This window comes from Corella eumyota, chromosome 5 (genome assembly GCF_963082875.1).
Source record: "Corella eumyota chromosome 5, kaCorEumy4.1, whole genome shotgun sequence".
In the NCBI taxonomy this organism is placed as follows: domain Eukaryota; kingdom Metazoa; phylum Chordata; class Ascidiacea; order Phlebobranchia; family Corellidae; genus Corella; species Corella eumyota.
Genome location: NC_137494.1, coordinates 10,232,567 through 10,245,473, shown reverse-complemented (window position 1 = coordinate 10,245,473; position 12,907 = coordinate 10,232,567). Strand labels below are relative to the sequence as shown.

At 25.3% G+C, this 12,907-nt stretch overlaps 22 non-coding genes across 22 annotated transcripts; all 22 read right to left on the bottom strand.

Annotated features, from left to right (window-relative positions):
- Nucleotides 1–306: 306 nt before the first annotated feature.
- Nucleotides 307–415, bottom strand: LOC145754170 (U6 spliceosomal RNA). Its single transcript, XR_014284074.1, has one exon. It is a non-coding gene; the product is annotated as a U6 spliceosomal RNA (small nuclear RNA).
- Nucleotides 416–851: 436 nt separating this feature from the next.
- On the bottom strand, nucleotides 852–960 carry LOC145754056 (U6 spliceosomal RNA). The gene has a single exon (XR_014283966.1). It is a non-coding gene; the product is annotated as a U6 spliceosomal RNA (small nuclear RNA).
- Nucleotides 961–1,403: 443 nt separating this feature from the next.
- LOC145754119 (U6 spliceosomal RNA) lies at nucleotides 1,404–1,513 on the bottom strand. Its single transcript, XR_014284026.1, has one exon. It is a non-coding gene; the product is annotated as a U6 spliceosomal RNA (small nuclear RNA).
- Nucleotides 1,514–1,949: 436 nt separating this feature from the next.
- Nucleotides 1,950–2,058, bottom strand: LOC145753990 (U6 spliceosomal RNA). The gene has a single exon (XR_014283905.1). It is a non-coding gene; the product is annotated as a U6 spliceosomal RNA (small nuclear RNA).
- Nucleotides 2,059–2,501: 443 nt separating this feature from the next.
- Nucleotides 2,502–2,611, bottom strand: LOC145754108 (U6 spliceosomal RNA). The gene has a single exon (XR_014284016.1). It is a non-coding gene; the product is annotated as a U6 spliceosomal RNA (small nuclear RNA).
- Nucleotides 2,612–3,047: 436 nt separating this feature from the next.
- Nucleotides 3,048–3,156, bottom strand: LOC145754055 (U6 spliceosomal RNA). The gene has a single exon (XR_014283965.1). It is a non-coding gene; the product is annotated as a U6 spliceosomal RNA (small nuclear RNA).
- Nucleotides 3,157–3,599: 443 nt separating this feature from the next.
- Nucleotides 3,600–3,709, bottom strand: LOC145754117 (U6 spliceosomal RNA). Its single transcript, XR_014284025.1, has one exon. It is a non-coding gene; the product is annotated as a U6 spliceosomal RNA (small nuclear RNA).
- A 436-nt stretch (nucleotides 3,710–4,145) lies between these two features.
- On the bottom strand, nucleotides 4,146–4,254 carry LOC145753989 (U6 spliceosomal RNA). Its single transcript, XR_014283904.1, has one exon. It is a non-coding gene; the product is annotated as a U6 spliceosomal RNA (small nuclear RNA).
- A 443-nt stretch (nucleotides 4,255–4,697) lies between these two features.
- On the bottom strand, nucleotides 4,698–4,807 carry LOC145754107 (U6 spliceosomal RNA). Its single transcript, XR_014284015.1, has one exon. It is a non-coding gene; the product is annotated as a U6 spliceosomal RNA (small nuclear RNA).
- Nucleotides 4,808–5,243: 436 nt separating this feature from the next.
- Nucleotides 5,244–5,352, bottom strand: LOC145753988 (U6 spliceosomal RNA). The gene has a single exon (XR_014283903.1). It is a non-coding gene; the product is annotated as a U6 spliceosomal RNA (small nuclear RNA).
- A 443-nt stretch (nucleotides 5,353–5,795) lies between these two features.
- Nucleotides 5,796–5,905, bottom strand: LOC145754106 (U6 spliceosomal RNA). The gene has a single exon (XR_014284014.1). It is a non-coding gene; the product is annotated as a U6 spliceosomal RNA (small nuclear RNA).
- Nucleotides 5,906–6,341: 436 nt separating this feature from the next.
- Nucleotides 6,342–6,450, bottom strand: LOC145753986 (U6 spliceosomal RNA). Its single transcript, XR_014283901.1, has one exon. It is a non-coding gene; the product is annotated as a U6 spliceosomal RNA (small nuclear RNA).
- A 443-nt stretch (nucleotides 6,451–6,893) lies between these two features.
- Nucleotides 6,894–7,003, bottom strand: LOC145754172 (U6 spliceosomal RNA). Its single transcript, XR_014284076.1, has one exon. It is a non-coding gene; the product is annotated as a U6 spliceosomal RNA (small nuclear RNA).
- Nucleotides 7,004–7,439: 436 nt separating this feature from the next.
- On the bottom strand, nucleotides 7,440–7,548 carry LOC145753985 (U6 spliceosomal RNA). Its single transcript, XR_014283900.1, has one exon. It is a non-coding gene; the product is annotated as a U6 spliceosomal RNA (small nuclear RNA).
- A 442-nt stretch (nucleotides 7,549–7,990) lies between these two features.
- On the bottom strand, nucleotides 7,991–8,099 carry LOC145754042 (U6 spliceosomal RNA). The gene has a single exon (XR_014283952.1). It is a non-coding gene; the product is annotated as a U6 spliceosomal RNA (small nuclear RNA).
- A 429-nt stretch (nucleotides 8,100–8,528) lies between these two features.
- On the bottom strand, nucleotides 8,529–8,637 carry LOC145754206 (U6 spliceosomal RNA). The gene has a single exon (XR_014284103.1). It is a non-coding gene; the product is annotated as a U6 spliceosomal RNA (small nuclear RNA).
- Nucleotides 8,638–9,075: 438 nt separating this feature from the next.
- Nucleotides 9,076–9,184, bottom strand: LOC145753984 (U6 spliceosomal RNA). Its single transcript, XR_014283899.1, has one exon. It is a non-coding gene; the product is annotated as a U6 spliceosomal RNA (small nuclear RNA).
- A 444-nt stretch (nucleotides 9,185–9,628) lies between these two features.
- Nucleotides 9,629–9,738, bottom strand: LOC145754105 (U6 spliceosomal RNA). The gene has a single exon (XR_014284013.1). It is a non-coding gene; the product is annotated as a U6 spliceosomal RNA (small nuclear RNA).
- Nucleotides 9,739–10,178: 440 nt separating this feature from the next.
- On the bottom strand, nucleotides 10,179–10,287 carry LOC145754101 (U6 spliceosomal RNA). The gene has a single exon (XR_014284009.1). It is a non-coding gene; the product is annotated as a U6 spliceosomal RNA (small nuclear RNA).
- Nucleotides 10,288–10,732: 445 nt separating this feature from the next.
- LOC145754103 (U6 spliceosomal RNA) lies at nucleotides 10,733–10,842 on the bottom strand. The gene has a single exon (XR_014284011.1). It is a non-coding gene; the product is annotated as a U6 spliceosomal RNA (small nuclear RNA).
- A 440-nt stretch (nucleotides 10,843–11,282) lies between these two features.
- LOC145754100 (U6 spliceosomal RNA) lies at nucleotides 11,283–11,391 on the bottom strand. Its single transcript, XR_014284008.1, has one exon. It is a non-coding gene; the product is annotated as a U6 spliceosomal RNA (small nuclear RNA).
- A 445-nt stretch (nucleotides 11,392–11,836) lies between these two features.
- On the bottom strand, nucleotides 11,837–11,946 carry LOC145754102 (U6 spliceosomal RNA). Its single transcript, XR_014284010.1, has one exon. It is a non-coding gene; the product is annotated as a U6 spliceosomal RNA (small nuclear RNA).
- Between the last annotated feature and the right edge of the window lie 961 nt (nucleotides 11,947–12,907).

Below are 12,907 nucleotides of genomic sequence, written 5' to 3'. Positions count from 1 at the left end.
TATTAAAACTCATTTTTTTCTTTATCATGTGATGTCAATAAAATTGTTATTGTCTTAGTATCTGTTTTGTTTTATATAATTTTTTTACTTATAGCTTTTTTTGTACAACTTTAATAATACATTTTTGTTTAAATTTTTTTTTAACTTATTTAATATCAAAGAATTTTAAACCATATTTTATTTATCAAATAAATGTAGTGTGCTTTTATATTATGCTGTAACGATTATCGCCTAAACTAGTTAAATTTTCATTTAGAAATCACAGATTTGTTTTTTAAATTAAAAAAATTCTTTTTCAACGGTAATAAAAATATAGAACGCTTCACGAATTTGCGTGTCATCTTTGCGCAGGGGCCAAGCTAATCTTCTCTGTATCGCTCCAATTTTAGTATATGTACCGCTATTAAGCAAGTACGTTTACCTTGGTAAATAAAGTCACATTTAATCAAAAGCACTTTTAATATCTTCGGTTTGTTACAGACGAAAATTCTATACTTGCGACCATCACAAATGTTTGGAGGAATTTTATTGTTTTTATTATTAAAACTCATTTTTTTCTTTATCATGTGATGTCAATAAAATTGTTATTGTCTTAGTATCTGTTTTGTTTGATATAATTTTTTAATATTTTTACTTATAGCTTTTTTGTACAATTTTAATAATACATTTTTGTTTAAATTTTTTTTTAACTTATTTAATATCAAATAATTTTAAACCATAATTTATTTATCAAATAAATCTAGTTTGCTTTTATATTATGCTGTATCGAGTATCGCCTAAACTAGTTAAATTTTCATTTAGAAATCACAGATTTGTTTTTTAAATTAAAAAAACTCTTTTTCAACGGTAATAAATATATGGAACGCTTCACGATTTTGCGTGTCATCCTTGCGCAGGGGCCATGCTAATTTTCTCTGTATCGTTCCAATTTTAGTATATGTACCGCTATTAAGCAAGTACGTTTTCTTTGGTAAATAAAGTCACATTTAATCAAAAGCACTTTTAATATCTTCGGTTTGTTACACACGAAAATTCTATACTTGCGACCATCACAAATGTTTGGAGGAATTTTATTGTTTTTATTATTAAAACTCATTTTTTTCTTTATCATGTGATGTCAATAAAATTGTTATTGTCTTAGTATCTGTTTTGTTTTATATAAATTTTTTCAATTTTTTTACTTATAGCTTTTTTTGTACAATTTTAATAATACATTTTTGTTTAAATTTTTTTTTAACTTATTTATTATCAAAGAATTTTAAACCATATTTTATTTATCAAATAAATCTAGTTTGTTTTTTTATATTATGCTGTAACGATTATCGCCTAATCTTAGTTAAATTTTCATTTAGAAATTACAGATTTGTTTTTTCAAATTAAAAAAATTCTTTTTCAATGGTAATAAAAATAAAGAACGCTTCATGATTTTGCGTGTCATCCTTGCAGCAGGGGCCATGCTAATCTTCTCTGTATCGTTCCAATTTTAGTATATGTACCGCTATTAAGCAAGTACGTTTACCTTGGTAAATAAAGTCACATTTAATCAAAAGCACTTTTAATATCTTCGCTTTGTTACACACGAAAATTCTATACTTGCGACCATCACAAATGTTTGGAGGAATTTTATTGTTTTTATTATTAAAACTCATTTTTTTCTTTATGATGTGATGTCAATAAAATTGTTATTGTCTTAGTATCTGTTTTGTTTGATATAATTTTTTAATATTTTTACTTATAGCTTTTTTGTACAATTTTAATAATACATTTTTGTTTAAATTTTTTTTTAACTTATTTAATATCAAATAATTTTAAACCATAATTTATTTATCAAATAAATCTAGTTTGCTTTTATATTATGCTGTATCGAGTATCGCCTAAACTAGTTAAATTTTCATTTAGAAATCACAGATTTGTTTTTTAAATTAAAAAAACTCTTTTTCAACGGTAATAAATATATGGAACGCTTCACGATTTTGCGTGTCATCCTTGCGCAGGGGCCATGCTAATCTTCTCTGTATCGTTCCAATTTTAGTATATGTACCGCTATTAAGCAAGTACGTTTTCTTTGGTAAATAAAGTCACATTTAATCAAAAGCACTTTTAATATCTTCGGTTTGTTACACACGAAAATTCTATACTTGCGACCATCACAAATGTTTGGAGGAATTTTATTGTTTTTATTATTAAAACTCATTTTTTTCTTTATCATGTGATGTCAATAAAATTGTTATTGTCTTAGTATCTGTTTTGTTTTATATAAATTTTTTCAATTTTTTTACTTATAGCTTTTTTTGTACAATTTTAATAATACATTTTTGTTTAAATTTTTTTTTAACTTATTTATTATCAAAGAATTTTAAACCATATTTTATTTATCAAATAAATCTAGTTTGTTTTTTTATATTATGCTGTAACGATTATCGCCTAATCTTAGTTAAATTTTCATTTAGAAATTACAGATTTGTTTTTTCAAATTAAAAAAATTCTTTTTCAATGGTAATAAAAATATAGAACGCTTCATGATTTTGCGTGTCATCCTTGCAGCAGGGGCCATGCTAATCTTCTCTGTATCGTTCCAATTTTAGTATATGTACCGCTATTAAGCAAGTACGTTTACCTTGGTAAATAAAGTCACATTTAATCAAAAGCACTTTTAATATCTTCGCTTTGTTACACACGAAAATTCTATACTTGCGACCATCACAAATGTTTGGAGGAATTTTATTGTTTTTATTATTAAAACTCATTTTTTTCTTTATCATGTGATGTCAATAAAATTGTTATTGTCTTAGTATCTGTTTTGTTTGATATAATTTTTTAATATTTTTACTTATAGCTTTTTTGTACAATTTTAATAATACATTTTTGTTTAAATTTTTTTTTAACTTATTTAATATCAAATAATTTTAAACCATAATTTATTTATCAAATAAATCTAGTTTGCTTTTATATTATGCTGTATCGAGTATCGCCTAAACTAGTTAAATTTTCATTTAGAAATCACAGATTTGTTTTTTAAATTAAAAAAACTCTTTTTCAACGGTAATAAATATATGGAACGCTTCACGATTTTGCGTGTCATCCTTGCGCAGGGGCCATGCTAATTTTCTCTGTATCGTTCCAATTTTAGTATATGTACCGCTATTAAGCAAGTACGTTTTCTTTGGTAAATAAAGTCACATTTAATCAAAAGCACTTTTAATATCTTCGGTTTGTTACACACGAAAATTCTATACTTGCGACCATCACAAATGTTTGGAGGAATTTTATTGTTTTTATTATTAAAACTCATTTTTTTCTTTATCATGTGATGTCAATAAAATTGTTATTGTCTTAGTATCTGTTTTGTTTTATATAAATTTTTTCAATTTTTTTACTTATAGCTTTTTTTGTACAATTTTAATAATACATTTTTGTTTAAATTTTTTTTTAACTTATTTATTATCAAAGAATTTTAAACCATATTTTATTTATCAAATAAATCTAGTTTGTTTTTTTATATTATGCTGTAACGATTATCGCCTAATCTTAGTTAAATTTTCATTTAGAAATTACAGATTTGTTTTTTCAAATTAAAAAAATTCTTTTTCAATGGTAATAAAAATAAAGAACGCTTCATGATTTTGCGTGTCATCCTTGCAGCAGGGGCCATGCTAATCTTCTCTGTATCGTTCCAATTTTAGTATATGTACCGCTATTAAGCAAGTACGTTTACCTTGGTAAATAAAGTCACATTTAATCAAAAGCACTTTTAATATCTTCGCTTTGTTACACACGAAAATTCTATACTTGCGACCATCACAAATGTTTGGAGGAATTTTATTGTTTTTATTATTAAAACTCATTTTTTTCTTTATGATGTGATGTCAATAAAATTGTTATTGTCTTAGTATCTGTTTTGTTTGATATAATTTTTTAATATTTTTACTTATAGCTTTTTTGTACAATTTTAATAATACATTTTTGTTTAAATTTTTTTTTAACTTATTTAATATCAAATAATTTTAAACCATAATTTATTTATCAAATAAATCTAGTTTGCTTTTATATTATGCTGTATCGAGTATCGCCTAAACTAGTTAAATTTTCATTTAGAAATCACAGATTTGTTTTTTAAATTAAAAAAACTCTTTTTCAACGGTAATAAATATATGGAACGCTTCACGATTTTGCGTGTCATCCTTGCGCAGGGGCCATGCTAATCTTCTCTGTATCGTTCCAATTTTAGTATATGTACCGCTATTAAGCAAGTACGTTTTCTTTGGTAAATAAAGTCACATTTAATCAAAAGCACTTTTAATATCTTCGGTTTGTTACACACGAAAATTCTATACTTGCGACCATCACAAATGTTTGGAGGAATTTTATTGTTTTTATTATTAAAACTCATTTTTTTCTTTATCATGTGATGTCAATAAAATTGTTATTGTCTTAGTATCTGTTTTGTTTTATATAAATTTTTTCAATTTTTTTACTTATAGCTTTTTTTGTACAATTTTAATAATACATTTTTGTTTAAATTTTTTTTTAACTTATTTATTATCAAAGAATTTTAAACCATATTTTATTTATCAAATAAATCTAGTTTGTTTTTTTATATTATGCTGTAACGATTATCGCCTAATCTTAGTTAAATTTTCATTTAGAAATTACAGATTTGTTTTTTCAAATTAAAAAAATTCTTTTTCAATGGTAATAAAAATATAGAACGCTTCATGATTTTGCGTGTCATCCTTGCAGCAGGGGCCATGCTAATCTTCTCTGTATCGTTCCAATTTTAGTATATGTACCGCTATTAAGCAAGTACGTTTACCTTGGTAAATAAAGTCACATTTAATCAAAAGCACTTTTAATATCTTCGCTTTGTTACACACGAAAATTCTATACTTGCGACCATCACAAATGTTTGGAGGAATTTTATTGTTTTTATTATTAAAACTCATTTTTTTCTTTATCATGTGATGTCAATAAAATTGTTATTGTCTTAGTATCTGTTTTGTTTGATATAATTTTTTAATATTTTTACTTATAGCTTTTTTGTACAATTTTAATAATACATTTTTGTTTAAATTTTTTTTTAACTTATTTAATATCAAATAATTTTAAACCATAATTTATTTATCAAATAAATCTAGTTTGCTTTTATATTATGCTGTATCGAGTATCGCCTAAACTAGTTAAATTTTCATTTAGAAATCACAGATTTGTTTTTTAAATTAAAAAAACTCTTTTTCAACGGTAATAAATATATGGAACGCTTCACGATTTTGCGTGTCATCCTTGCGCAGGGGCCATGCTAATCTTCTCTGTATCGTTCCAATTTTAGTATATGTACCGCTATTAAGCAAGTACGTTTTCTTTGGTAAATAAAGTCACATTTAATCAAAAGCACTTTTAATATCTTCGGTTTGTTACACACGAAAATTCTATACTTGCGACCATCACAAATGTTTGGAGGAATTTTATTGTTTTTATTATTAAAACTCATTTTTTTCTTTATCATGTGATGTCAATAAAATTGTTATTGTCTTAGTATCTGTTTTGTTTTATATAAATTTTTTCAATTTTTTTACTTATAGCTTTTTTTGTACAATTTTAATAATACATTTTTGTTTAAATTTTTTTTTAACTTATTTATTATCAAAGAATTTTAAACCATATTTTATTTATCAAATAAATCTAGTTTGTTTTTTTATATTATGCTGTAACGATTATCGCCTAATCTTAGTTAAATTTTCATTTAGAAATTACAGATTTGTTTTTTCAAATTAAAAAAATTCTTTTTCAATGGTAATAAAAATATAGAACGCTTCATGATTTTGCGTGTCATCCTTGCAGCAGGGGCCATGCTAATCTTCTCTGTATCGTTCCAATTTTAGTATATGTACCGCTATTAAGCAAGTACGTTTACCTTGGTAAATAAAGTCACATTTAATCAAAAGCACTTTTAATATCTTCGGTTTGTTACACACGAAAATTCTATATTTGCGACCATCACAAATGTTTGGAGGAATTTTATTGTTTTTATTATTAAAACTCATTTTTTTCTTTATCATGTGATGTCAATAAAATTGTTATTGTCTTAGTATCTGTTTTGTTTGATATAATATTTTAATATTTTTACTTATAGCTTTTTTGTACAATTTTAATAATACATTTTTGTTTAAATTTTTTTTTAACTTATTTAATATCAAATAATTTTAAACCATAATTTATTTATCAAATAAATCTAGTTTGCTTTTATATTATGCTGTATCGAGTATCGCCTAAACTAGTTAAATTTTCATTTAGAAATCACAGATTTGTTTTTTAAATTAAAAAAACTCTTTTTCAACGGTAATAAATATATGGAACGCTTCACGATTTTGCGTGTCATCCTTGCGCAGGGGCCATGCTAATCTTCTCTGTATCGTTCCAATTTTAGTATATGTACCGCTATTAAGCAAGTACGTTTTCTTTGGTAAATAAAGTCACATTTAATCAAAAGCACTTTTAATATCTTCGGTTTGTTACACACGAAAATTCTATACTTGCGACCATCACAAATGTTTGGAGGAATTTTATTGTTTTTATTATTAAAACTCATTTTTTTCTTTATCATGTGATGTCAATAAAATTGTTATTGTCTTAGTATCTGTTTTGTTTTATATAAATTTTTTCAATTTTTTTACTTATAGCTTTTTTTGTACAATTTTAATAGTACATTTTTGTTTAAATTTTTTTTTAACTTATTTATTATCAAAGAATTTTAAACCATATTTTATTTATCAAATAAATCTAGTTTGTTTTTATATATTATGCTGTAACGATTATCGCCTAATCTTAGTTAAATTTTCATTTAGAAATCACAGATTTGTTTTTTCAAATTAAAAAAATTCTTTTTCAACGGTAATAAAAATATAGAACGCTTCATGATTTTGCGTGTCATCCTTGCAGCAGGGGCCATGCTAATCTTCTCGGTATCGTTCCAATTTTAGTATATGTACCGCTATTAAGCAAGTACGTTTACCTTAGTAAATAAAGTCACATTTAATCAAAAGCACTTTTAATATCTTCGCTTTGTTACACACGAAAATTCTATACTTGCGACCATCACAAATGTTTGGAGGAATTTTATTGTTTTTATTATTAAAACTCAATTTTTTTTTTATCATGTGATGTCAATAAAATTGTTATTGTCTTAGTATCTGTTTTGTTTGATATAATTTTTTAATATTTTTACTTATAGCTTTTTTGTACAATTTTAATAATACATTTTTGTTTAAATTTTTTTTTAACTTATTTAATATCAAATAATTTTAAACCATAATTTATTTATCAAATAAATCTAGTTTGCTTTTATATTATGCTGTATCGAGTATCGCCTAAACTAGTTAAATTTTTATTTAGAAATCACAGATTTGTTTTTTAAATTAAAAAAACTCTTTTTCAACGGTAATAAATATATGGAACGCTTCACGATTTTGCGTGTCATCCTTGCGCAGGGGCCATGCTAATCTTCTCTGTATCGTTCCAATTTTAGTATATGTACCGCTATTAAGCAAGTACGTTTTCTTTGGTAAATAAAGTCACATTTAATCAAAAGCACTTTTAATATCTTCGGTTTGTTACACACGAAAATTCTATACTTGCAACCATCACAAATGTTTGGAGGAATTTTATTGTTTTTATTATTAAAACTCATTTTTTTCTTTATCATGTGATGTTAATAAAATTGTTATTGTCTTAGTATCTGTTTTGTTTTATATAAATTTTTTCAATTTTTTTACTTATAGCTTTTTTTGTACAATTTTAATAATACATTTTTGTTTAAATTTTTTTTAAACTTATTTATTATCAAAGAATTTTAAACCATATTTTATTTATCAAATAAATCTAGTTTGTTTTTTTATATTATGCTGTAACAATTATCGCCTAATCTTAGTTAAATTTTCATTTAGAAATCACAGATTTGTTTTTTAAATTAAAAAAACTCTTTTTCAACGGTAATAAAAATATGGAACGCTTCACGATTTTGCGTGTCATCCTTGCGCAGGGGCCATGCTAATCTTCTCTGTATCGATCCAATTTAAGTATATGTACCGCTATTAAGCAAGTACGTTTACCTTGGTAAATAAAGTCACATTTAATCAAAAGCACTTTTAAAATCTTCGCTTTGTTACAGACACAAATTCTATACTTGCGACCATCACAAGTGTTTGGAGGAATTTTATTGTTTTTATTATTAAAACTCATTTTTTTCTTTATCATGTGATGTCAATAAAATTGTTATTGTCTTAGTATCTGTTTTGTTTTATATAATTTTTTTACTTATAGCTTTTTTTGTACAACTTTAATAATACATTTTTGTTTAAATTTTTTTTTAACTTATTTATTATCAAAGAATTTTAAACCATATTTTATTTATCAAATAAATGTAGTGTGCTTTTATATTATGCTGTTACGATTATCGCCTAAACTAGTTAAATTTTCATTTAGAAATCACAGATTTGTTTTTTAAATTAAAAAAACTCTTTTTCAACGGTAATAAAAATATAGAACGCTTCACGAATTTGCGTGTCATCTTTGCGCAGGGGCCAAGCTAATCTTCTCTGTATCGCTCTAATTTTAGTATATGTACCGCTATTAAGCAAGTACGTTTACCTTGGTAAATAAAGTCACATTTAATCAAAAGCACTTTTAATATCTTCGGTTTGTTACAGACGAAAATTCTATACTTGCGACTATCACAAATGTTTGGAGGAATTTTATTGTTTTTATTATTAAAACTCATTTTTTTCTTTATCATGTGATGTCAATAAAATTGTTATTGTCTTAGTATCTGTTTTGTTTGATATAATTTTTTTCAATATTTTTACTTATAGCTTTTTTGTACAATTTTAATAATAAATTTTTGTTTAAATTTTTTTTTAACTTATTTAATATCAAATAAATTTAAACCATAATTTATTTATCAAATAAATCTAGTTTGCTTTTATATTATGCTGTATCGAGTATCGCCTAAACTAGTTAAATTTTCATTTAGAAATCACAGATTTGTTTTTTAAATTAAAAAAACTCTTTTTCAACGGTAATAAATATATGGAACGCTTCACGATTTTGCGTGTCATCCTTGCGCAGGGGCCATGCTAATCTTCTCTGTATCGTTCCAATTTTAGTATATGTACCGCTATTAAGCAAGTACGTTTTCTTTGGTAAATAAAGTCACATTTAATCAAAAGCACTTTTAATATCTTCGCTTTGTTACACACGAAAATTCTATACTTGCGACCATCACAAATGTTTGGAGGAATTTTATTGTTTTTATTATTAAAACTCATTTTTTTCTTTATCATGTAATGTCAAGAAATTTGTTATTGTCTTAGTATCTGTTTTGTTTTATATAAATTTTTTCAATTTTTTTACTTATAGCTTTTTTTGTACAATTTTAATAATACATTTTTGTTTAAAATTTTTTTTTAACTTATTTATTATCAAAGAATTTTAAACCATATTTTATTTTTCAAATAAATCTAGTTTTTTTTTTTATATTATGCTGTAACGATTATCGCCTAATCTTAGTTAAATTTTTATTTAGAAATCACAGATTTGTTTTTTCAAATTAAAAAAATTCTTTTTCAACGGTAATAAAAATATAGAACGCTTCATGATTTTGCGTGTCATCCTTGCAGCAGGGGCCATGCTAATCTTCTCTGTATCGTTCCAATTTTAGTATATGTACCGCTATTAAGCAAGTACGTTTACCTTGGTAAATAAAGTCACATTTAATCAAAAGCACTTTTAATATCTTCGCTTTGTTACACACGAAAATTCTATACTTGCGACCATCACAAATGTTTGGAGGAATTTTATTGTTTTTATTATTAAAACTCATTTTTTTCTTTATTATGTGATGTCAATAAAATTGTTATTGTCTTAGTATCTGTTTTGTTTTATATAAATTTTTTAAATTTTTTTACTTATAGCTTTTTTTGTACAATTTTAATAATACATTTTTGTTTAAATTTTTTTTTAACTTATTTAATATCAAATAATTTTAAACCATATTTTATTTATCAAATAAATGTAGTTTGCTTTTATATTATGCTGTACCGATTATCGCCTAAACTTGGTTAAATTTTTCTTTAGAAATCACAGATTTGTTTTTTAAATTAAAAAAACTCTTTTTCAACAGTAATAAAAATATGGAACGCTTCACGAATTTGCGTGTCATCTTTGCGCAGGGGCCAAGCTAATCTTCTCTGTATCGTTCCAATTTTAGTATATGTACCGCTATTAAGCAAGTACGTTTACCTTGGTAAATAAAGTCACATTTAATCAAAAGCACTTTTAATATCTTCGGTTTGTTACAGACGAAAATTCTATACTTGCGACCATCACAAGTGTTTGGAAGAATTTTATTGTGTTTATTATTAATACTCATTTTTTTCTTTATCATGTGATGTCAATAAAATTGTTATTGTCTTAGTATCTGTTTTGTTTTATATAAATTTTTTCAATTTTTTTACTTATAGCTTTTTTTGTACAATTTTAATAATACATTTTTGTTTAAATTTTTTTTTAACTTATTTATTATCAAAGAATTTTAAACCATATTTTATTTATCAAATAAATCTAGTTTTTTTTTTTTTATATTATGCTGTAACGATTATCGCCTAATCTAAGTTAAATTTTCATTTAGAAATCACAGATTTGTTTTTTCAAATTAAAAAAATTCTTTTTCAACGGTAATAAAAATATAGAACGCTTCATGATTTTGCGTGTCATCCTTGCAGCAGGGGCCATGCTAATCTTCTCTGTATCGTTCCAATTTTAGTATATGTACCGCTATTAAGCAAGTACGTTTACCTTGGTAAATAAAGTCACATTTAATCAAAAGCACTTTTAATATCTTCGCTTTGTTACACACGAAAATTCTATACTTGCGACCATCACAAATGTTTGGAGGAATTTTATTGTTTTTATTATTAAAACTCATTTTTTTCTTTATTATGTGATGTCAATAAAATTGTTATTGTCTTAGTATCTGTTTTGTTTTATATAAATTTTTTAAATTTTTTTACTTATAGCTTTTTTTGTACAATTTTAATAATACATTTTTGTTTAAATTTTTTTTTAACTTATTTAATATCAAATAATTTTAAACCATATTTTATTTATCAAATAAATGTAGTTTGCTTTTATATTATGCTGTACCGATTATCGCCTAAACTTGGTTAAATTTTTCTTTAGAAATCACAGATTTGTTTTTTAAATTAAAAAAACTCTTTTTCAACGGTAATAAAAATATGGAACGCTTCACGAATTTGCGTGTCATCTTTGCGCAGGGGCCAAGCTAATCTTCTCTGTATCGTTCCAATTTTAGTATATGTACCGCTATTAAGCAAGTACGTTTACCTTGGTAAATAAAGTCACATTTAATCAAAAGCACTTTTAATATCTTCGGTTTGTTACAGACGAAAATTCTATACTTGCGACCATCACAAGTGTTTGGAAGAATTTTATTGTGTTTATTATTAATACTCATTTTTTTCTTTATCATGTGATGTCAATAAAATTGTTATTGTCTTAGTATCTGTTTTGTTTTATATAAATTTTTTCAATTTTTTTACTTATAGCTTTTTTTGTACAATTTTAATAATACATTTTTGTTTAAATTTTTTTTTAACTTATTTATTATCAAAGAATTTTAAACCATATTTTATTTATCAAATAAATCTAGTTTTTTTTTTTTTATATTATGCTGTAACGATTATCGCCTAATCTAAGTTAAATTTTCATTTAGAAATCACAGATTTGTTTTTTCAAATTAAAAAAATTCTTTTTCAACGGTAATAAAAATATAGAACGCTTCATGATTTTGCGTGTCATCCTTGCAGCAGGGGCCATGCTAATCTTCTCTGTATCGTTCCAATTTTAGTATATGTACCGCTATTAAGCAAGTACGTTTACCTTGGTAAATAAAGTCACATTTAATCAAAAGCACTTTTAATATCTTCGCTTTGTTACACACGAAAGTTCTATACTTGCGACCATCACAAATGTTTGGAGGAATTTTATTGTTTTTATTATTAAAACTCATTTTTTTCTTTATCATGTGATGTCAATAAAATTGTTATTGTCTTAGTATCTGCGATGATGGGGATGGGGATGGGGATGGGGATGGAGATGGAGATGGAGATAGAAGTGAAGGAGATGATGGAGATGGAGATGGAGCTAGAGATGAAGATGGAGATGATGAAGATGATGGAAATGGAGATGATGGAAATTGAGATGATGGAGATGGAGGCGATGGAGTTAAAGATGATAGAAATGATAGAGATGGAGATGTTGGAGATGAAGATGATGGAGACGAAGATGATGGAGATAGAGATGATGGAGATGAAGATGATGGAAATGAAGTTGGAAATGGAGATGATGAAGATGATGGAGATGATAGAGATGGATATGATGCAGATGGATATGATGGAGATGGATATGATGGAGATAGATATGATAGAGATGGATATGATGGATATGGATGTGATGGAGATGGATATGAAGGAGATGAATATGATGGAGATGGATATGATTGAGATGGATATGATGGAAATGGATATGATGGAGATAGATATGATGGAGATGGATATGATGGAGATGGATATGATGGAGATGGATATGATGGAATTGGATATTATGGAGATGGATATGATAGAGATGGATATGATCGAGATGGAGATGGAGCTAGAGATGAAGATGGAGATGATAAAGATGATGGAAATGAAGATGATAGAGATAAAGATAATAGATATAAAGATGAAGGAGATAGGAATGATGGAGATGAAGATAATGGAGATGAAGATGATGGATATGAATATGATGGAAATTGAGATCATGGATATGAATATGATGGAAATTGAGATGATGG